This window comes from Triturus cristatus, chromosome 1_1 (assembly GCF_964204655.1).
Source record: "Triturus cristatus chromosome 1_1, aTriCri1.1, whole genome shotgun sequence".
Classification (NCBI taxonomy): Eukaryota; Metazoa; Chordata; class Amphibia; order Caudata; family Salamandridae; genus Triturus; species Triturus cristatus.
The window spans coordinates 541,252,310-541,274,577 of NC_140579.1; the positions used below are offsets into that span (position 1 = coordinate 541,252,310).

The window sequence follows — 22,268 nt, forward strand, 5'->3', positions numbered from 1 at the left end:
CGGTACTGGTGGCATACACGGAGCTTTATTACGCGCGTGTCCTTGTTGGAAGCCTGGAATCGGGAGGCGTTGCCGAGGACCGAGCATTAGGTGCGTTGGGCCTGAAGCGCAAAAAAGAGGGCAGTGATTACAAGCGGCTGTCGGTATTGTATTAAATAATCTCTTAGCTCTGGTAGGGCAAATTCTAAAACAAAGCGCTAGAGGTTCCAAGCAAGCGTGCACATAGAACACACGAAAGAATCACTCTAGCCCCATGGTTCAAAGTTTAGTTCCTTACACTGAAGATTAGGTGTTCAATACCTGCTTTGTCCATAGCACTGTGTTGCTCCGTCTGAACTGTAGGCATTGGGAATTACTCAATAAAGTTGGTGATTATTCTCAGACGCATTGATTACAAATTGAACAAAGTACTGCCTCATTAACACAGTGGTCAGAACTGCATGCGATGTTATACTGCAGTGGTATTAGTTATGGTTAGGCAATTACAAGGAAATAAGGGACTGAGAGTGATTTTCAGGTGGATTTGAGAGGGTGGTGAGTGCAAGTGCGTAATTATCTGCAGTGAGTAGCCTGGGCAATTTTTTCTTAGTGCTTCTGTTACCTGTGGTTAGCACCTATAAGCAAGTAAGACAGGCCCCCTTCTCTGATTACCCAGAAATTTTTTACAATGCCTCCCAAGCGTAACCCGAAGAGAAAGGAGGATGAGTCTGAAATAGCGCAGCTGCTGAAGCTAGTGCTGGCAAAATTGAACAGGGACGAGGATAGTGAAGAGGAACTGCCTGAGAGTGCAGGGGGTGAGGCTCCTGAGTCAGATAGCGAGGAGGTCCCAGAGTCAGTGACAGGGGCGCGCCCTCGTAGGGCCATAGTCCCACCCAAAGCAGCCTTTCCTCCGTTAGTAAAAAAGCCCAGGGGAAACAAGAAAAGGAAGGGGGGCAGGGATTTAGATGGACCTGCACCAGTTACCCCAGTGTCCGTGTTGCAGCCAGTATTCCCGCCGCCTACGGTGCCCACGGCGCCCATAGCTCTCGCACCAGAACCGGCGCTTCCATCGCCTCTTGCGCCTGCGGCGCCGGGGCCTATTGTGGCCTTACCTATTTTAACCCCAGTGCCTGGGCCCAATACGGCACCTCAGACCCCGCAAGAAACACCCCCACGCCCAGTCAGTGGGGTGCCAGGGGAGGGACGGGATGATGTGAGCCTTGTATTGGCCGAAATTAGAGGGGCTCTGAAGGCCCTGACGCCGGCACCCAATCCTCCAATACCCATAGTCCCAGAAATAGTGCCAGTAGTAACACCAATACCGGTGGTAGCGCCAATACCGCAGGGAGGAGCACCGAGTGACGGGTTCCCCAACCCACCAGTTGAGGGGGGGCAGATAGCCACCGCCAGTATATTGGCAACAGTGGCAACTCTCTTGGCGCAGCTGGGGGCACCTGCAGTAGGAAACCCGATTGGCGGCGCAACGGTGGCACCATAGGCTTCACCGGCAGGGACAGGCGGGGTCCTGGGCGAGTTGAGCAAGCAAGTGGCCCTTTTGGGCAAAGCGCAGGAAAAAGATGTGAACACACCTCCGCAAGCGGTGGGTCAAGCGGCCCCCGCACAACCCGTGACGGCAGGGTCCACTGCAGGTAAGGCAGTGGAGTGCTCAGGCAAAGATATAGAAAAAGACTGTAAAATAATTGGTGGTCATGAGTCTGTGTTATCGAAGCGGGGTAAGTTGGCAGCGCATGTTGCGCTGGACACAAGAGAGAAGATCTGGAAGGGAATGTTTGTGGACATATTCTCCTTAATTAGGCCGAAGAGGAGGGAAGAGGAGACTAGAGAGAAGGACCGGAAAGAAGGTTCCTTCAGGGAGAGGAAACCAAGGGTGGAAGAATCAATCACTAATTGGTTGTTTGGTTTCAATGTCTTTTCAATAGTAATGTTAGAGAAGAAGCCAGAATTGGCGATACCCCTGATATGTTATTCTAACAAACTTCTAAAGGCGCAGGCCATGTATGGGTGAGCAGCTTGGTTGGATTATGATAAGAGATTTTAGGTGGGCCAAGGTTGATGACCCCGACATGGGTTGGGACCAAACAGAGGTAAATGTATGGTTAGAGAGTGTTAACGATAAAACTCTCATGAGGCAGCCCTTTCGGACTTCCCAAGGTGGCGCAGGTGAAAAGAAAGGGACGTGTTGGGCCTTTAATCGTAAAACGTGCACCTGGGCCCCAGGGACATGTAAGTTTAAGCACGCATGTGCTTACTGCGGCCACCCCTCCCATCCTGAGTTTAAGTGTATCAAGAAGTCCAAAGAAAAAGGAAGGGAATCCAAGCCACCACCTCAACAATAAATTACCTACGCCAGTAGATTTAGGGAAGCTGATTTTCTGGCTAAATCAGTACCCTGACAGGAAGGCAGCCAGGGCATTATATGAAAGTTTTTCTACAGACTTCCGCATCCCAGCGCAGGGGGTGCCCCCAGTAGACTATTGCAAGAACTTGTTGTCTGCGCGCATGCACCAGGAAGTAGTGTCACTGAAGGTCGATAAGGAGAGGGCGCTGGGGCGGGTGGCTGGCCCGTTCACGGCACCTCCATTGCCAGGATTCATGTGTTCACCTCTGGGAGTGGTTCCTAAAAAAGAGCCAGGCCACTTCAGAATGATTCATAACTTATCAGCGCCAAGGGGAGCGTCGGTGAATGACGCCATGGACTCGTCCCTGTGCTCTGTGACTTATTCTTCTTTTGATGCGGCTCTGCAGAAGTTGCGTGTCTTAGGGCCCAACGCTTTCATGGCAAAAACTGACATTGAGTCAGCGTTCCGGCTCTTGCCACTGCACCCCGATGATTATCATCTCCTGGGTTTCCAGCTGAATTTTCACTATTATTATGACAGGTGCATGCCAATGGGTTGCGCAGTTTCATGCAAATATTTTGAGATGTTCAGCTCTATGCTGCAGTGGTTGTTTGTCTTCAGAACAGGGCACAGCGATATAGTACATTACTTGGAGGATTTTATGATCATAGGCCCCCCCAGCATCAGGAAGGTGCGGCCAGGCATTGTGCAAGCTGGTGGCTATGTTCGAAGAGCTAGGAGTGCCGCTGGCACCCGGTAAGACGGTGGGCCCGGCTACCAACATGTCCTTCTTGGGCATTGAGATTGATACAGTGGTGGGGGAATGCAGGTTGCCACTAGACAAAGTACAGGCCTTCTCGCAAGCATTAGAGTCTTCCCTGGCGGGACCCAAAGTCAAGCTGCATCAGCTTCAGGTGCTAGTTGGCCAGTTGAATTTCACATTAAGGATCATCCCAATGGGTCGCCCTTTCTCAAGATCAATTGCACGGGTGATGGCGGGACTAACTCAGAAACACGTGCGACTACAGGCGGATGTGAGGGAAGACCTGAGGGTGTGGCGTAGTTTTTTTAGGGATTTCAACGGTAAGGGATCTAGCCTGAGCCGGCTGTATCCAATTCAGACTTGGGCTTGCTCACTGATTCGGCAGGTAGCGTTGGTTTTGGGGCAGTATTGGGGTCACAGTGGTGTAGAGGTGATTGGCCTGCTACTTGGCATGAGAGCGGCCTGACCAGGAACATAGCCTTCTTGGAATTATTTCCGATCATAGTGGCGGTGGATATTTGGGCTGCATCCTTTAAGAACAAGACAGTAATCTTTTGGTCAGACAATATGGCAGTAGTAGAAGCTATCAATAGGCAAGGAGCTACTTGCAAACATGTCTTGCGGTTGCTGAAGCATTTGGTTTTGGCTGGTTTAAAGCTTAATCTGTTGTTCAAGGCAGCACATATCCCAGGTGTAAAAAATCAGGCTGCTGATGCTTTGTCTCGCTCCAAGTTGCAGGATTTCAGAAAGTATCACCCTCAGGCAGAGGAGCAGATGACGGTGTTCCCAACATCTCTGTGGGCGATTGGAGTCCCGGCCTAGCGGGGCTGGTGGGAGCGTCATTGAGCGACCGCACTAGAAGGACTTATCAACAACAGTTCAAAGCATACAGGACGTTTGCTAGGCACATGAGCCGGTCCCCCCTTTTTTACACAGAGGCGCTTTGCGAATTTTTAGTGGCACTGAAGGATCAGGGTAGACCAGCCTCTTCTGCTAGGGCGTACGTGACTGCGATAGGTTGTTTTTGCAAAATTGGCAGGTCAACATGACCCCAGGGCAACTTTTGTAGTAAGGAGGGCGCTGTCAGGATGGGCTAGGCTAGAGGGGGGGAAAAAAGATAGGAGAAGGCCACTGGATGTAAAGACACTAAGGGACATTTTAGGGGTATTACAGTCTGTATGCACCTCCCATTATGAGTGTACATTATTCAGGGCAGCCTTTTCATTAGCCTTTTATGGGGCATTCCGACTGGGAGAGTTAGTAGGGACCTCTAAAGTGGATCACGCAGGGGGGCTCCAGCAGCAGGATACGAAAGTAGACCCCGGTGGCTTGGTGGTGGCACTGAGGAAATCCAAGACTGACCCGCTGTGGAAAGGGTCCATAATTCACTTGTCCCCTGCACCGGGGAAAGAGGTTTGCCCTGTGGCCAGAATGGAAGCATATTTGGCAGTACGTCCTACGGGGGGGGACAGGCCCTGTTCATACATGAACAGGGTGAATGTTTGTCACAGTACCAGTTCAGGGCCGTGTTTTTTGACGGGCCCTGGATTGTCTGGGTCTAGACCCTCTAGGATATTCGTCACATTCATTCAGAATAGGGGCGGCTACGCTGGCGGCAGGCGCCGGCTTACCGACCGAAGTTGGCAGGGTATGCTCAGACGTGAGTCCCTTGCTCACTTTGCCACTGGATTCAAGCACGCCTGGCTGAAGACGGCTGAAATGCCAGAAACCGGTCCTAGGAAGCTTGTTTCCGGTCCAGGGAAGGCATGACTTGGCAGTTCGGGCTGGACTGTTCCCATGAGGCACAGGGTCAGACTGATTTGCATATGGCCATGTCTGAACTGGGGTGGCAGAGTGGGCTAAAGAACGGTGATGGATCAAACCCAGATCTGTTGACTGGGTGTGAGTGTTTGATTGGTTCTGATGCTCCGTCCATCACCACCCCTTTTTGTACCGCTGAGTTACTGTGAGACAATGAACCGATTTATGGATGAGACCACGCTGACTTTTCTATTTCCTGCTACTAGTATGTCCTCCAAAGTGATTTGGGTGTTGGGACACTCGTTCGTGCGGCGCGCCACAGTTCGGCTATGGCAGAAGCGAGTGTTGAAGCCACCGGGTTTAAAAGGAACGTCGTTCCTATGGCGAGGCGTCGGCGGCCTGCGAATTCGGCAGTTACGGCAGCTGTTTGACGAGACGCGGGAACACGAGGGACACCAGTCCCCGAATTTAATTATCCTGCACTTGGGCGGAAACGACATGGTGAAATTGGGTCGCATGGCAGTAAGGGAGGAATTACTGACCGAATTCGCCTGGCTTGGGAGAACATTTCCACGTGCCCGGATTGCTTGGCCCTGCATGATCCCCCGCCGGACATGGGCCACGGGGGTCAGATCCCGGGCCTTGAACGTATCAGTGAGACGTCTTAACGGGGAGTTGGCCAAGCTGTGCTCAGGTCCGGGACCGCTTGTATCATATCTCCTACAGACTAATCGCTGGGGACCGGATGTTTCATCAAGACGACGTTTACTTGTCGGACATTGGCACAGACGTGTGAATTAAAGGGATCTGGTCGTTCGTGCAGAACTTGTTTTTTGGTGGGGAGGGTGAAGGACCTGTGGGCCCTGGTCACCCATAGTGGCGGAAAAGAGGCCACAGAACAGTGATTTTCAGGGTAACGGGAGGCCCGCTGGCATACTCCAGAGGCCAGCACTGAGGAGAGAGACGGTAAGCTCTCCGCAGGGAGAATGGGGACACCGGCTGGAGAGGCAAGGGCGACAGGTCACACAAGCCTATTTGGCAGCCTGGTGGTAGAGGGGTGGGCCCCCGGAAAAAGACGGACAAGGACCGAGGGCTGGGGGCTCACCGATCAAGGAAGCAGGTGGCTTGCTCCTTGCGTGGTTCTCAGATAGGGGATGCGAGCCAGAAGGCCCCTTAGTGCTGGAGTACTTAGATATTGCATAAACAGTTATTATGAACGCTTGTAAATATTAAAAGTGTGATTAAGTGAATTTTTAAATTTGAAAGTTGATAATGTCTTACTTGTCATGTTTATGAGTGTTTTGTTTGATTAAACATGGCCGTTTTTACCCACACCCTTGGACTGACTAGTTGATTGTGGGTGTACTGCAGGTTGGGGCGTGGGTTCTCTGGGGGGGTCCGGGCCCTATGACAAGCGCGACCCTTAGCGAGCACGCACCTAGGACCCGGCCCTCCGTTCCCGTGACACACCCCCTTAGCCCGGCCAGCAGTCTAATTGGCTGCTGGCCGGGGGTAGTGCTTCCGAGTCACCATGACGGGAGTCTGGCGCAAGTAGCGTCCAGGAGAGGTGGAGCCAGGGTGGGGCTATCTAGGCCCCAGATTCACCTCTACTCCTTCTCTTTCCCGCTCACTCCTGCCTGGACCGAAGACTGTGTGCAGTCTCCCACCCACCCGTCCCTAAGATATATGGTTTGGGGATAGGTTAGGAGGGGGGGGTGGGTTTGGCAGAAAAGAGACCACAGAACAGTGATTTTCAGGGTAACGGGAGGCCCGCTGGCATACTCCCGAGGCCAGCACTGAGGGGAGAGACAGTAAGCTCTCCGTAGGGAGAATGGGGACTCCGGCTGGAGAGGCAAGGGTGACAGGTCACACGAGCCTACTTGGCAGCCTGGTGGTAGAGGGGTGGGCCCCCGGAAAAAGACAGACAAGGAACGAGGGCTGGGGGGCTCACCGCTCAAGGACGCAGGTGGGTTGCGCCTTGCGTGGTTCTCAGATAGGGGATGCGAGCCAGAAGGCCCCTTAGTGCTGGAATACTTAGATCTTGCATAAACAGTTATTATGAACGCTTGTAAATATTAAAAGTGTGATTAAGCGTTTTTTTAAATTTGAAAGTTGATAATGTTTTACTTGTCATGTTTATGAATGTTTTGTTTGATTAAACATGGCCGTTTTTACCCACACCCTTGGACTGACTAGTTGATTGTGGGTGTACTGCAGGTTGGGGCGTGGGTTCTCTGGGTGGGTCCGGGCCCTATTCCTTTTCATCAATGTCTTTTCACTCTGCCTTCTGCACGTACTTCCCTGTGGCGCCCCCTTCACCATGCCCTAACTCACACCCACCCACACTCTTCTCACCTGTAAACACATTTTCTTTTCCTTTTGAGCTGTCCGTATTGCAACAGCCGCTTATGTGTCCTTCACACACTTCGAGACAAAATGCGTCTTACAGTTAGGGCATGTGTGACAAACCATTGCTTTGTGCGCTCTGCAGAGAGGCCATGGAATGGACGATCAAGTGGTCTTAATAACATAATTATAAACCACCGGCATGGTCTATAAGAAACTCTCTCTGCCTTTATCCTCCACTCCAGAGCGCACAACTGCGCCCCCTGTAAACACCGTCCAACAACCTGAACTATCCCAGCCATCTAAAAGCAACTTTACACACCGTCATACGTTTCATAGCAAAAAAGTACATAAACATAATATCTGGAAAAAAGTATATATTCGTAGGAACTATATAATGAAGAAAAGCGAGAAATGTAAGAAGTGGCTGCACCGTTTACATGGGGGCTCATTCGCCTCCCCGATACCAGGCAGGGCTCCAGGAGGTCGGGTGCGTCCGGGCCTAGGGTCCCCTCCGTCACTCGGTGCGCACGGTTTACCAGAAAGGGGGGTAGCCTTCCTCTGGATTACTAGGGGCAGGGTATGCCGGGACACCCCTCCTGGGGATGGCGGTTCTCAGGTGGGGACCAGATGGGCTAAGCCCGGACGACACTTTCCCGGGGCGTCCAGTGCTTCCTCCTCCAGCCTGCGGCGAGGCAAAGTACCCGGGACGGGCTCCATGGGTCCCCCGGGCGTTCGGGTCCCGGGAGCTCCGCCGGGCCTCCCATGCCTGAGGCCCAGTGTGGGGTCTACGAGCCCCCCCGAGCCCTGCAGCCCCAAAGCCCTGCAGCCCCAAAGCCCTGCAGCCCTGGAGCCCTCCAGCCCGGAGCCCTGGAGCCCTGCAGGCCTGGAACCCTGCAGCCCCGGAGCCCTGGAGCCCCGGAGCCCTGCAGCCCTGGAGCCCCGGAGCCCTGCAGCCACGGAGCCCTGCAGGCCCCGTGCCCTGCAGCCCCCGAGCCCTGCGTGGGCAGGCGGGAACCCTAGCGCGAAGGCTCGGGGTTGGACAGATGGGAGTCCTTTCAGTCCCGGCCATCTGGTTGCACCTCTCCCATCTGGCCGCGCGCAATGCTTTCCAATGGGGCGACCAGATGGCCGGGCCAGCCTGGAAGTCCCGATGAGGGCTCATTTGACTCCTGGATCCCAGTCAGGGCTCCAGGAGGTCGGGCGCATACGCGCCTAGGATCCCCTCCGTCACTCGGAGCGCTAGGGTTACGAGAAAGGTGGGTTGCCTTTCTCCGGATTAGTAGGGGCAGGGTATGCCGGAACACCCCTCCGGGGCTGGTGGTTCTTTGCCGGGGACCAGATGGGCTATTCCCGGGCAACATCCTCCCAGGCGTCCGGGGCTTCCCTCCTCTGGCCCGCTGCATGGCAAAGTACCCAGGGACGGGCTCCACGGGTCCCGGGCAGTCCTCCCCCGGGGCGCCCGGGCCCGAGAGCTCCGTCGGTCCTCCCCGTGCCTGAGGCCCAGCCGGTGTCCCCGAGCCCCCCCCGGGAAGCAGAGCCACCCCGAGCCCTTGAATCAGGTGGGAGCCTTACCGCTATGGCTCGGCTCTGGGCAGGGAGACGGGAGTCCTTTCAGTTGCCGGCCATCTGGTCGCTCCTTTCCCCTCGACCATCTGGTCGCGCACAATGCCTTCCAATAAGGGGGCCAGATGGCTGGGCCGGCCTGGAAGTCTCGCTGAGGGTCCATTCGCCTCCCATATCCCAACCAGGGCTCCAGGAGGCCGGGTGCGTTCGCCCCTAGGGTCCCCTCCGTCACTCTGAGCGTGCAGGTTTCAATAAAGGGGGGTAGCCTTCCTCCGGATTAGTAGGGGCAGGGTGTGCCGGAAGACCCCTCCGGGGCTGGCGGTTCTTTGCCGGGGACCAGATGGGCTATACCCGGGCAACATCCTCCCAGGCGTCCGGGGCTTCTCTCCTCCGGCCCGCGGCATGGCAAAGTGCCCAGGGACGGGCTCCTCGGGTCCCGGGCAGTCCTCCCCCCGGGGCGCGAGAGCTCCGTCGGTCCTCCCCGTGCCTGAGGCCCAGCCGGTGTCCCCGAGCCCCCCCGGGAAGCAGAGCCCACCGAGCCCTTGGATCAGGCGGGAGCCCTACCGCTATGGCTAGGCTCTGGGCGGGCAGACGGGAGTCCTTTCAGTTGCCGGCCATCTGGTCGCTCCTTTCCCCTCGGCCATCTGGTTGCGCGCAATGCTTTCCAATGGGGCGACCAGATGGCCGGGCCGGCCTGGAAGTCCCGATGAGGGTCCATTCGCCTCCCGGATCCCAGCCAGGGCTCCAGGAGGCCGGGCGTGTTCGCCCCTAGGGTCCCCTCCGTCACTCCGAGCGCGCGGGTTTTAAGAAAGGGGGGTACCTCCGGATTACTAGGGACAGGGTACTCTGGGACCCCTCTCGGTCCTCAGCCGGCAGCTGGACGGGCCCGGATGCCGCCCCAGCCCTGGATCTGTCTCGGGGCCTGCCACGTGGCAGGGTGCCCGGGACTAGGGGTCCGGAGGGCCCGGGGAGCCTTCCCCTGCGGTCCTGGGAGCCCCGGGTCGGAGACTCTGGCCCTGGGCCCCCTCCCCCAGCCTGCGGCACTCCCAAAGGCCCGGGACGGGGTTCCGTTGTGGCCGGGGAACCTCCCCTCGCTCGGCTGGGTTCACGAGCTCCGGCTGGGCCGCTGAGGGCCTCGGGGAGGGCGGCCTCCCCACCCCGGGCTCTGTCCTGGGTCCTACCGTGTGGCAGTGTGCCCGGGATGTGGCCTGGAGGGCCCGGGGAGGCTTCCCCTGCACCTGCGGTCCTGGGAGCCCCGGCTGGTTCCAGGGGCCCGGCCAAGCCCCAGGTCGGGGGCTCCGGCCCCGGGCCCTGCCCCCGGCCTGCGGCACTCCCAAAGGCCCGGGACGGGGTTCCGTTGTGGCCGGGGAGCCTCCCCTCGCTCGGTTGGGTTCAGGAGCTCCGGCCGGGCCCCTGGGAGGGTGGCCTCCCCACCCCGGGCTCACCCCTGGGTCCTGCCGCATGGGGTCCGGAGGGCCCGGGGAGGCTTCACCTGCGGTCCTGGGAGCCCCGGCTGGGTCTAGGGGACCGCTCGGGCCCCGGGTCAGAGTCTCCGGCCCCGGGCCCCGTCCCCCGGCACTCCCAAAGGCCCGGGACGGGGTTCCGTTGTGGCCGGGGAGCCTCCCCTCACTCGTCTGGGTTCAGGAGCTCCAGTCGGGCCCCTGGGGGCCCCTGGGAGGGCGCCGGGGTCCGGAGGGTCCGGGGAGGCTTCCCCTGCGCCTCCGGGCCTGGGAGCCCTGGCTGGGTCCAGGGGCCCGGCCGGGCCCGCTCACTCATTTGTTGGGGCACAGAGCGACCAGATAGCTTCTTTTTCGAGCCCGGCCATCTGGTCGCACCTTTCCCCTCGGCCATCTGGTCGCGCCTGTCCCCTCGGCCATCTGGTCGCGCATGTCCCTTCGGCCATCTGGTCGCGCACGTCCCTTCGGCCATCTGGTCGCGCACAACGCTTTCCTATGGGGTGACCAGATGGCCGGGCTCGCCTGCAAGTCTCGATGAGGGTCCATTTGCCTCCCGGATCCCAGCGAGGGCTCCAGGAGATCGTGTACATTCGCGCCTTGGGTCCCCTCTGTCACCTCGTGCGCACGGATTACAAGAAAGGGGGGTAATTTTCCTCCGGATTACTAGGGAGAGGGTCAGTCAGACCTCCGTGAGGTCCGGCGATTCTGAAACAGGGGAAGGCAGACCCCCGGGTACGCTCCTGCCTCTCAGCCCCTTCCTGATGGTCCTTTCTCTCCGAGTTTTCTGGGTCAGAGCTCCGTGAGGTCCGGTGATCCCGAGACGGGGGAAGGCAGACCCGGGGCCCGCCCGCTCGGGCCCCCTGGGGCCCGGGTACGCTCCTGCCTCTCAGCCCCTTCCCGATGGTCCTTTTTTCGCCGGGTTTGCTGGGTCAGACCTCCGTGAGGTCCGGCGATCGCAAGACGGGGAAGGCAGCGCCCGGGCCCGCCCGCCGGGGCCCCCAGGGGCCCGGGTACGCACCTGCCTCTCAGCCCCTTCCCGGTGGTCCCTTTTTCTCCGAGTTTGCTGGGTCAGACCTCCGTGAGGTCCGGCGATCCCAAGATGGGGTCGGCAGCGCCCGGGCTCACCCGCCGGGGCCCCCAGGGGCCCGGGTGTAGGAGAGTAGGGTCTGCTTTCTATGTTCACCCCCACTTTTTGCTTTTGCTTTACTGGTTTTCGACTTAGATGTGGCTGTGGGCCTGCTAATCAGTCCCACAGCCCTGCTGTTCTCTCTCTAAATTGTTACTATGTACTTTAGGTGCATAACCCATTTGGATAGGATCACCTTATTGGCCCCTGTACAATGTACCTTAGGTACCCAGGGCATAGGTGTACCCTAGGCCTACTAGGGGCTGCAGCATGTATTATGCCACCCCTGGCCTGGCCTTCCATTATGACACAACTGGCTGATCACTCAGCTGGGGCAAGGTCGTGTAATCACTCCTTGCTTAGGTGTAGTATTCCTATACCTAACTTACATATAGACACATGTGTACCTATCAGCCACTCCTATGGCAGGCCTTAACAATCCTGGAGGCAGAGTGCTTGGTAACATGTGAGATGGTGCTCTAGCATGAGCTGAGCCTGTCTGCAGCTTTCGGAACCATGTCCTTATAGCTGTTCTATGATATAGCCTACCATATACTCTTAAAGTGCCTTATAATCTTAAACGGTTATGGTAACTATGGTTTGGCTTTATCAAAACATGTTGTGTAAGGTGTCTAACACTTTGGAATAATACCCCCATACCATTTCTGGTGATGAGGATATTATTCCTCCCTTCTAGAGGGAGAGACATGTTAAAATCCTACTTTGCTGTTTAACTCTAACCAAAGCCTCAGCATCACAAAATGGATGCTGCTGCCACAGACACGAGTCTGACCTCCTGCTGCTGGGAGTGATCCCGGCAAGGGAGGCTTGGACAATAGGTTTCCTGTCTTGGGAGGTGCGATCACCACCCCAGACAGGCCTTAGTGTATTGGGGCAGGGAGGGATGAAAAGAATGAGACATGCCTGGGGCACACAAGGTGTCCCGTGCATAGTCCAGTTCAAACCGGTGCTGGGGCACCCCAGCCCCAGTCCTGGCGTGAAACTGGACAAAGGGAAGGGGGTGTAACCACCCCCCTCCCAGGTCCCACCCATAAGGCGTGACCTAGCAGGCAACCCAGCCCCCCAGATTAGTATAAGAGTGGTAGCTGGGCCCCAGGAGACTAGATTATCCTGAACCTGCAACTTGAACAGAAACTCTGGACCTTCGACATTCGACGAAAGAAGAAGACTGAAGAATCTCCCTTGTGGCCAAGGAGTGGCTACCCTGTGCAAACAGGCACCATCAAGAGACTACCCTTTGCTTTGCTGAAGTTCTACGAGGGACCGACTGCAGAGCCCGACCAGAGCCTTGTCTTCCAGACTTCTCCGACCCTGATCCACATCCACAGCCGAGCTGAGATCCGTGGAGGCGACGAGAGGCGTGGGACCGGCTACCTGGGAAAAGTGGCTAGTATCTTCCAGCGCAGCTTCTGAGGCACCCTCGAAGTTGTGCACCGGGGATTGAGAAGCCCCAACCCCAAGCACCATCTGCACCGAAGATCAGCCCCCCACACTCCACGAGTCCTGCGTGGGGCCCTTCTGCATTTTCCTGCTTGCCGCGTCTGTCCGGTTGCTTGCCCGTTGGCTAGTGGCCTCTGTGATGACGCATCCTGAAATCTTCACTACTGGTTTGGCTCCTCCAGACTGGCTCCCGCTTCCTTGCAAAAGGGAAGCACCCCAGACCTTCCTGGTCTGCACCAGAAGCAAGTCCTCCGTTCTTCGTGGGTTCCGCTTGCCAAGGCTTGGTGAGTCCTAGTTCAACTTCGACACCGCCGACAGCAAGAGCCTTCGTGGGACAGCTCGCCTCCTGGTCCTGGTCGTCCTCGACGTCTCCTGGTCCCCGTGGCTGCAGCGACAAGCTTCACCTTCACCTGCAATCTTCACAACATCACCTGGTTCCTTCCTGGTTCCACGTGGTCACTGGCTAGTGACCTTGACTCTGTCCCTTCTGCTTGCAGGTCTCCTCTCTTCTTGATCCCAGCCTTGGGATCCACCGGACACTCTTCACTGACTGCCTGTCAGCAACTTTCCTTCAGGCATCCATAGAAGTCCACGACGAAACCCGACGCAAGTTCACACCTATGCACCCGCAGCCCGTGGGCTAGGTAACTTGGGTACTTCGGTGCTCACCAGGGTAGTGACTATCCTAGGGTCTAGTTTCCGAGTCTCGACTCTCTAGCTGTTTCAGAAGTGTCCTTAAACTGTTCATTTCTAACTGCTAGTAATTCTATCGACTTTTACGCATTACGCGTGAGTGTTTCCACTCTGCACCTGAATCCCGTGGGCCTCCCACTTCCTAACTGTTGCTAGTGTAGTGTAGCCCCAGCGATTCCCTAGGCCTAGGCCTATCCTATTTCCTTGACAGTGGTCCATATACCACTTCTTTAGTATATGGTTTGCGTGGCCCCTAGGGCCTAACTGTATTACTTACCTGTGTGACTTAATGTATGCATAAATAAGACTGTGTTGTACTTACCTCTAATCTCATAAAGAGTGCTGAGGGTTTGTCTAGAATAAATACACTTTATTTTATATATATATCTGTTGTGGTGTCCTTTCATTTGGTATTCAAGGGATTATATATGGTATCACAGCTGGCTTCACATGCCATTCAGAGTTTAGCCTAAGACTGCTCTTTTCCATGCTACCACTAGGGTAGCTGGTCTATAAGGTTGACTTTACAACCAATCACCATAAGGGTTGTTTGGACTGATATAAGGTGTACACTAGAACTAGTGACATCATACATCAGGCCAACTTCTCACATTGGTGAGCAGCGGTTGGGATCTGAGCTTGCTGTTGTAATACCATTGTAATCTTGAGATACTAAAGTGAAAGATCACACAGATATTGTTTAGGTACATATAACATAGATTATAATACTTAAGTCCTACTGGACTTAGTGTTTGTTGGTTGAAGGGAGTAACACACCCTGACTACAACTACCAGAGAGGTTTAGTAAAAACAACTAGTGTAGGTAGGTGCACACACCACACCCTCACTAGATCATGTCTCTGGGAGGAGATCAAGTAGATGCTCTCTCAGGAGGGGCAGGTCTGAAGAAGACCCCCCTCTAGATATGATACCCTAACTTTTCAGGAGATGAGACAATTGTGTACCTCCAGAAAGTTAAAACAGGGTGCAAACCCTACCCTCCTTCAGCTAGTACAACTCCTAGAGGAGTATGATACTCTTAGGGCCTCACAGGCCAGTACCCTAGGTACAAAGGAGGGTCTACCCACCACAGATGAGTCAGATGGGACTTCAGATGAAGAGGTAGACAGCCAGGGCCAAGTAGGAAGACTTAGCCAGGCTAACCTAAGCTTACATGGGATTTTGCATGGGGTCCCCCCATACAGACCCCCAAGTGGGCTTACACAGAGAAGCAGGAGGGACAGATCCCCTTCAAGGGAATCCATCCACTCCCATGTCTCTAGCATCTCTAATGCTTCCTCTCACAGGGGAATGACTTCCCCTGAGAGAAAGGAGCATGAAGCCAGAATGAGGGAAGCTAACCTGAGGATTCAGAGGGAAGAACTTGCCCTTGCCAAGGAGAAGCTTGCTCTGGCTAGAGAGCAAAAGTTAAGTGGGTCAGAACCCACTGGTGGCAGCAATATCCCTAAGGATAGAGACAGGCACTATGATAATAGAAACCTGAGCAAGATTGTCCCTCCCTACAAGTGTGGGGATGACATCCACAAATGGATAACTGCTTTGGAGAGAGCTTGCAAAGTACAGCAGGTACCCCAAAGTCAGTGGGCAGCTTTCTTGTGGCTCTCCTTCTCTGAGAAAGGTAGAGACAAGCTCCTCACAGTTAGTGATGAGGATGCGGACAATTACACTGTCCTGAAGAGTGCTCTAATTGATGGGTTTGGCCTAACCACTGAACAATACAGGTTGTTATTCAGGGATACCCAGAAGACACAGACTCGGGACTGGACTGACTTTGTAGATTGTGCCACTAAGGCTCTGGAAGGCTGGCTAGTGGGAAGTAAGGTTAAGGACTATACAGGATTGTATAATTTGATCATGAGAGAGCAAATCCTTAACAACTGTCAAAACCAGCTACTGCATCAACACCTGATTGATTCTGATCTGACTTCTCCCCAAGAATTGGGAAAGAAGGCAGAGAGATGGGTCAGGAGTAGAGTTAAGCAGAAAAACCAGAACCAGGGCGGTGATCAGAAAAAGGCAGACCAGCAGGGTAATGATCAGAAACAAAAAAACCAGAAGTCTTCACCAGGCCCCCAAAAGGCTCAGGGGGAGGGTGGTCCCAAAAAGGATAAAAAGAAAGATGGCCAAAAGAAACCATGGTGCAACTATTGTAAGTCCAACTCACATTGGTTTAGTGAGTGCACCAAAAAGGATAAGCCCCCAGCCACCATTGCCCCTAAGGCAACTGTACCCCCTAGTCCAGCTGTAAGTGGTGGTTCTCAGCAAAAGGGTGTAGTAGGGTTAACCCTGGGAACTGAGGCGGATTCTGGCCTAGTCAGAATACCTACTCAGGCTGTTCTGATCTGTGATGGGGACTTAGCTTTGTCCTCTACTGTAGGCCCCAGTAACCTGGGCAAGTACAGACAGACTCCTTTTATCAACCAAAGAATGGCTCAGGCCTACAGGGACACTGGGGCTAGTGTCACAATGGTGACACCTGCCTTTGTGGACCCTGGACAGATCATACTAGGTGAGAATTACCTAGTGACCAACGCTAGCAATGCCACTACCTCCCATAGTGTGGCTATTGTTAACTTCTCCTGGGGAGGGGTAACTGGCCTCAAGAAAGTTGTTGTTAGTTCAGACCTTCCTGTAGAGTGTTTACTGGGCAATGATCTTGAAACTTCAGTTTGGTCTGAAGTGGAGTATAGGACCCATGCAGAAATGCTGGGGATAGATGCACATGTCCTTGCTGTGACCAGGTCACAGGCCAAAAAGTGCACCGCTGAACAAGTGCTGGATCCTGAAACTATGGACCAGTCACAACCCAAGAGAAAGAGCAGTAGGGTTAAGGCTGTGCCTTCCCCCCTGCCTCAGGTGGTGGATCAGCCCTCCCAGGGGGATGATTCTGAGAGCCCTGAAGGAACTGTCCTAGAAGAACTTGAACCTGATCAGGTTGAGTTTATTGGGACAGGGGGACCTTCAAGGGCAGATCTGAGGCAGGCTCAATTAGACTGCCCCTCTCTTGAACCCCTCAGACAGCTGGCTGCTGCTGAGGCTGCAGGGAATGCTCAAGGTACCCATAGAGTGTATTGGGATGAAGGGCTACTGTATTCCGAGGCTAGAGACCCCAAGCCTGGTGCATCCAGGAGGTTGGTCATACCACTAAAGTTCAGAGGCTTCCTTCTTACCTTGGCCCATGATATTCCCCTTGCAGGACACTTAGGCCAGAACAAGACGTGGGACAGGCTTGTCCCTCACTTTCACTGGCCCCATATGTCAGAAGATACCAAGGAGTTTTGTCGCTCCTGTGTCACCTGCCAAGCCAGTGGCAAATCAGGTGGCCCCACAAAGGCCCACCTCATACCACTCCCTGTGGTGGGGGTTCCCTTTGAAAGAGTGGGCATAGATATTGTAGGACCAATAGACCCACAAACAGCATCTGGGCACAGATTCATACTGGTGATAGTGGACCATGCCACCAGGTATCCAGAAGCTATTCCCCTGAGGACCACAACAGCTTCTGTTGTGGCAAGGGCCCTGCTTGGAGTATTCTCCAGAGTGGGCTTTCCAAAGGAGGTCATTTCTGACAGAGGTGCCAACTTCATGTCAGGATACTTGACTGCAATGTGGAAGGAGTGTGGTGTGAACTACAAGTTCACCACACCCTATCACCCACAGTGCAATGGGCTTGTTGAGAGATTCAACAAGACCCTAAAGGGAATGATAAAAGGTTTACCAGACAAGCTTAGGCGAAGATGGGACATCCTTTTAGCCTGCCTTCTGTTTGCTTACAGAGAGGTCCCACAAAAGGGGGTTGGCTACAGCCCTTTTGAGCTTTTGTTTGGGCATCCTGTAAGAGGACCCCTATGTTTAGTAAGGGAAGGATGGGAGAGACCTCTCAGACAACCCAAACTTGACATAGTGGATTATGTACTTGGTCTCCGCTCCAGGATGGCAGAGTATATGAAGAAGGCTTCTAAAAACCTTGAGACAAGCCAAGAACTCCAAAAAGCTTGGCATGACCAAAAGGCTGTGCTGACTGTTTACCAGCCAGGGCAGAAAGTGTGGGTGTTGGAGCCAGTGGCCCCAGCAGCACTCCAAGACAAATGGTCTGGACCCCACACTATTGTTGAGAAAAAGGGAGAAGTCACCTACTTGGTGGACCTTGGGACTCCCAGAAGCCCCCACAGGGTGCTTCATGTCAACCGATTGAAGGCATATGTTGACAGGGCAGACATGGGCTTACTCATGGCTACAGATGAGGGGCAGGAGGAAGAGAGTGACCCTCTCCCAGACCTATTGACTCAGAGCCCTGATGATGGCTCAGTTGATGGTGTGGTCTTTTCTGACAGCCTCACTGTCCATCAGCAACAGGACTGCAGACAGGTTCTGCAGTCCTACAGACATATGTTCTCTCTGACCCCAAGTCAGACAAACTGGTGCACCCATGAGGTGGACACTGGTGACAGTCTGCCTGTGAAGAGTAAAATCTACAGGCAACCTGACCATGTCAGGGACTGCATAAAAGTTGAGGTACAAAAGATGTTGGAGCTGGGAGTCATTGAACCTTCAGAGAGCCCTTGGGCTAGTCCTGTAGTCCTTGTGCCAAAGCCTCACACCCAAGATGGTAAGAGAGAGATGAGGTTTTGCGTGGATTACAGAGGTCTCAATGCTGTCACTAGGACAGATGCCCACCCAATACCTAGGGCAGATGAGCTCATTGACAGACTGGCAGCTGCTAAGTTTTTGAGCACATTTGACCTGACAGCAGGCTACTGGCAAATCAGACTAGCTGAGAATGCAAAGGCCAAAACTGCTTTCTCGACCCCAGGAGGACATTATCAATTTGTGGTAATGCCCTTTGGTTTGAAGAATGCACCTGCCACTTTCCAAAGGTTGGTGAATCAAGTCCTTACTGGGTTGGATGATTATTGTGCAGCTTATCTTGATGATATTGCTGTCTTTAGCTCCACCTGGGAGGATCACCTGGTCCACCTGAGGAATGTTTTAGAGGCCCTGCAAAAGGCAGGCCTCACTATCAAGGCCACTAAGTGCCAGATAGGGCAGAACAAGGTTGTATACCTGGGCCACCTAGTTGGTGGGGGTCAGGTTCAACCACTGGAGAGCAAGATCCAGACCATAAAGGACTGGACTCATCCAACTACCCAGACTCAGGTCAGAGCTTTCTTGGGCCTGACTGGGTACTACAGAAAGTTTGTTAAGAACTATGGGTCCATTGTGACACCACTTAATGACTTGACCTCCAAGAAGATGCCAAAGAAAGTTCAGTGGACAGTAAGCTGTCAAAAAGCATTTGATGACCTGAAGCAGGCCATGTGCAGTGCACCTATTCTGAAAAGTCCAGACTACTCCAAAGAGTTCATTGTCCAGACAGATGCTTCTGAGTTAGGTGTGGGAGCTGTTCTTTCACAACTGAATGTAGATGGTCAAGACCAGCCCATTGCTTTTATAAGTAGAAGGCTGACCCCTAGAGAGAAACGTTGGTCAGCTATTGAGAGGGAGGCCTTTGCTGTGGTTTGGGCCCTGAAGAAGCTGAGGCCATACTTGTTTGGCACTCACTTCAAGATTCAGACAGACCATAAGCCCCTCTTGTGGCTAAATCAGATGAAGGGTGAAAATCCCAAACTTCTTAGGTGGTCCATTTCCCTACAGGGGATGGACTTCACAGTGGAACATAGACCTGGGACTGACCATGCCAATGCAGATGGACTCTCCAGATATTTCCACTTAGAACATGAAGACTCAACTAGTCAAGGTTAGTTTAATGTCCCTAAGTTTGGGGGGGGGGTTGTGTAGGAGAGTAGGGTCTGCTTTCTATGTTCACCCCCACTTTTTGCTTTTGCTTTACTGGTTTTCGACTTAGATGTGGCTGTGGGCCTGCTAATCAGACCCACAGCCCTGCTGTTCTCTCTCTAAATTGATACTATGTTCTTTAGGTGCATAACCCATTTGGATAGGATCACCTTATTGGCCCCTGTACAATGTACCTTAGGTACCCAGGGCATAGTTGTACCCTAGGCCTACCAGGGGCTGCAGCATGTATTATGTCACCCCTGGCCTGGCCTTCCATTATGACACAACTGGCTGATCACTCAGCTGGGGCAAGGTTGTGTAATCACTCCTTGCTTAGGTGTAGTATTCCTATACCTAACTTACATATAGACACATGTGTACCTATCTGCCACTCCTATGGCAGGCCTTAACAATCCTGGAGGCAGAGTGCTTGGTAACATGTGAGATGGTGCTCTAGCATGAGCTGAGCCTGTCTGCAGCTTTCGGAACCATGTCCTTATAGCTGTTCTATGATATAGCCTACCATATACTCTTAAAGTGCCTTATAATCTTAAACGGTTATGGTAACTATGGTTTGGCTTTATCAAAACATGTCGTGTAAGGTGTCTAACACTTTGGAATAATACCCCCATCCCATTTCTGGGGATGAGGATATTATCCCTCCCTTCTAGAGGGAGAAGACATGTTGTAACCTACTTACCCGGTTAAAGTTAACCAGAGCCCCAGCATCACAAAATGGATGCTGCTGCCACAGACACGAGTCTGACCTCCTGCTGCTGGGAGTGATCCCGGCAAGGGAGGCTTGGACAATAGGTTTCCTGCCATGGTAGGTGCGAGCACCACCCAAAACAGGCCTTAGTGTATTGGGGCAGGGAGGGATGAAAAGAATGAGACATGCCTGGGGCACACAAGGTGTCCCGTGCATAGTCCAGTTCAAACCGGTGCTGGGGCACTCCAGCCCCAGTCCTGGCGCGAAACTAGACAAAGGGAAGGGGGTGTAACCACCCCCCCCCTCCCAGGTCCCACCCATAAGGCGTGACCTAGAAGGCAACCCAGCCCCCCAGATTAGTATAAGAGTGGTAGCTGGGCCCCAGGAGACTAGATTATCCTGAACCTGCAACTTGAACAGAAACTCTGGACCTTCGACATTCGACGAAAGAAGAAGACTGAAGAATCTCCCTTGTGGCCAAGGAGTGGCTACTCTGTGTAAACAGGCACCATCAAGAGACTACCCTTTGCTTTGCTGAAGTTCTACGAGGGACCGACTGCAGAGCCCGACCAGATCCTTGACTTCCAGACTTCTCCGACCCTGATCCACATTCACAGCCGAGCTGAGATCCGTGGAGGCGACGAGAGACGTGGGACCGGCTACCTGGGAAAAGTGGCTAGTATCTTCCAGCGCAGCTTCTGAGGCACCCTCGAAGTTGTGCACCGGGGATTGAGAAGCCCCAACCCCAAGCACCATCTGCACCGAAGATCAGCCCCCCACACTCCACGAGTCCTGCGTGGGGCCCTTCTGCATTTTCCTGCTTGCCGCGTCTGTCCGGTTGCTTGCCCGTTGGCTAGTGGCCTCTGTGACGACGCATCCTGAAATCTTCACTGCTGGTTTGGCTCCTCCAGACTGGCTCCCGCTTCCTTGCAAAAGAGAAGCACCCCAGACCTTCCTGGTCTGCACCAGAAGCAAGTCCTCCGTTCTTCGTGGGTTCCGCTTGCCAAGGCTTGGTGAGTCCTAGTTCAACTTCGACACCGCCGACAGCAAGAGCCTTCGTGGGACAGCTCGCCTCCTGGTCCTGGTCGTCCTCGACGTCTCCTGGTCCCCGTGGCTGCAGCGACAAGCTTCACCTTCACCTGCAATCTTCACGACATCGCCTGGTTCCTTCCTGGTTCCACGTGGTCACTGGCTAGTGACCTTGACTCTGTCCCTTCTGCTTGCAGGTCTCCTCTCTTCTTGATCCCAGCCTTGGGATCCACCGGACACTCTTCACTGACTGCCTGTCAGCAACTTTCCTTCAGGCATCCATAGAAGTCCACGACGAAACCCGACGCAAGTTCACACCTATGCACCCGCAGCCGCGTGGGCTAGGTAACTTAGGTACTTCGGTGCTCACAAGGGTAGTGACTATCCTAGGGTCTAGTTTCCGAGTCTCGACTCTCTAGCTGCTTCAGAAGTGTCCTTAAACTGTTAATTTCTAACTGCTAGTAATTCTATCGACTTTTACGCATTATGCGTGAGTGTTTCCACTCTGCACCTGAATCCCATGGGCCTCCCACTTCCTAACTGATGCTAGTGTAGTGTAGCCCCAGCGATTCCCTAGGCCTAGGCCTATCCTATTTCCGTGACAGTGGTCCATATACCACTTCTTTAGTATATGGTTTGCGTGGCCCCCTAGGGCCTAACTGTATTACTTACCTGTGTGACTTAATGTATGCATAAATAAGACTGTGTTGTACTTACCTCTAATCTCATAAAGAGTGCTGAGGGTTTGTCTAGAATAAATACACTTTATTTTATATATATATCTGTTGTGGTGTCCTTTCATTTGGTATTCAAGGGATTATATATGGTATCACAGCTGGCTTCACATGCCATTCAGAGTTTAGCCTAAGACTGCTCTTGTCCATGCTACCACTAGGATAGCTGGTCTATAAGGTTGACTTTACAACCAATCACCATAAGGGTTGTTTGGACTGATATAAGGTGTACACTAGAACTAGTGACATCATACATCAGGCCAACTTCTCACACCGGGTACGCACCTGCCTCTCAACCCCTTCCCGATGGTCCTTTTTTCTCCGGGTTTGTTGGGTCAGACCTCCGTGAGGTCTGGCGACCGCGAGTCGGGGAAGGCAGCGCCTGGGCCCGCCTGCCGGGGGCCCCCGGGGGCCCGGGTGCACACCTGCCTCCCGGCCCCTCGGCCCCTATCGATGGGCCCTCCCTT

At 54.0% G+C, this 22,268-nt stretch overlaps 1 protein-coding gene across 3 annotated transcripts in view; it reads left to right on the forward strand.

Moving 5' to 3' along the window:
* KIF21B (kinesin family member 21B) overlaps positions 1-22,268 on the forward strand; it is a 1,294,294-nt gene that overhangs the window by 279,266 nt on the left and 992,760 nt on the right. The gene's annotated exons all lie outside the window — the stretch shown is intronic.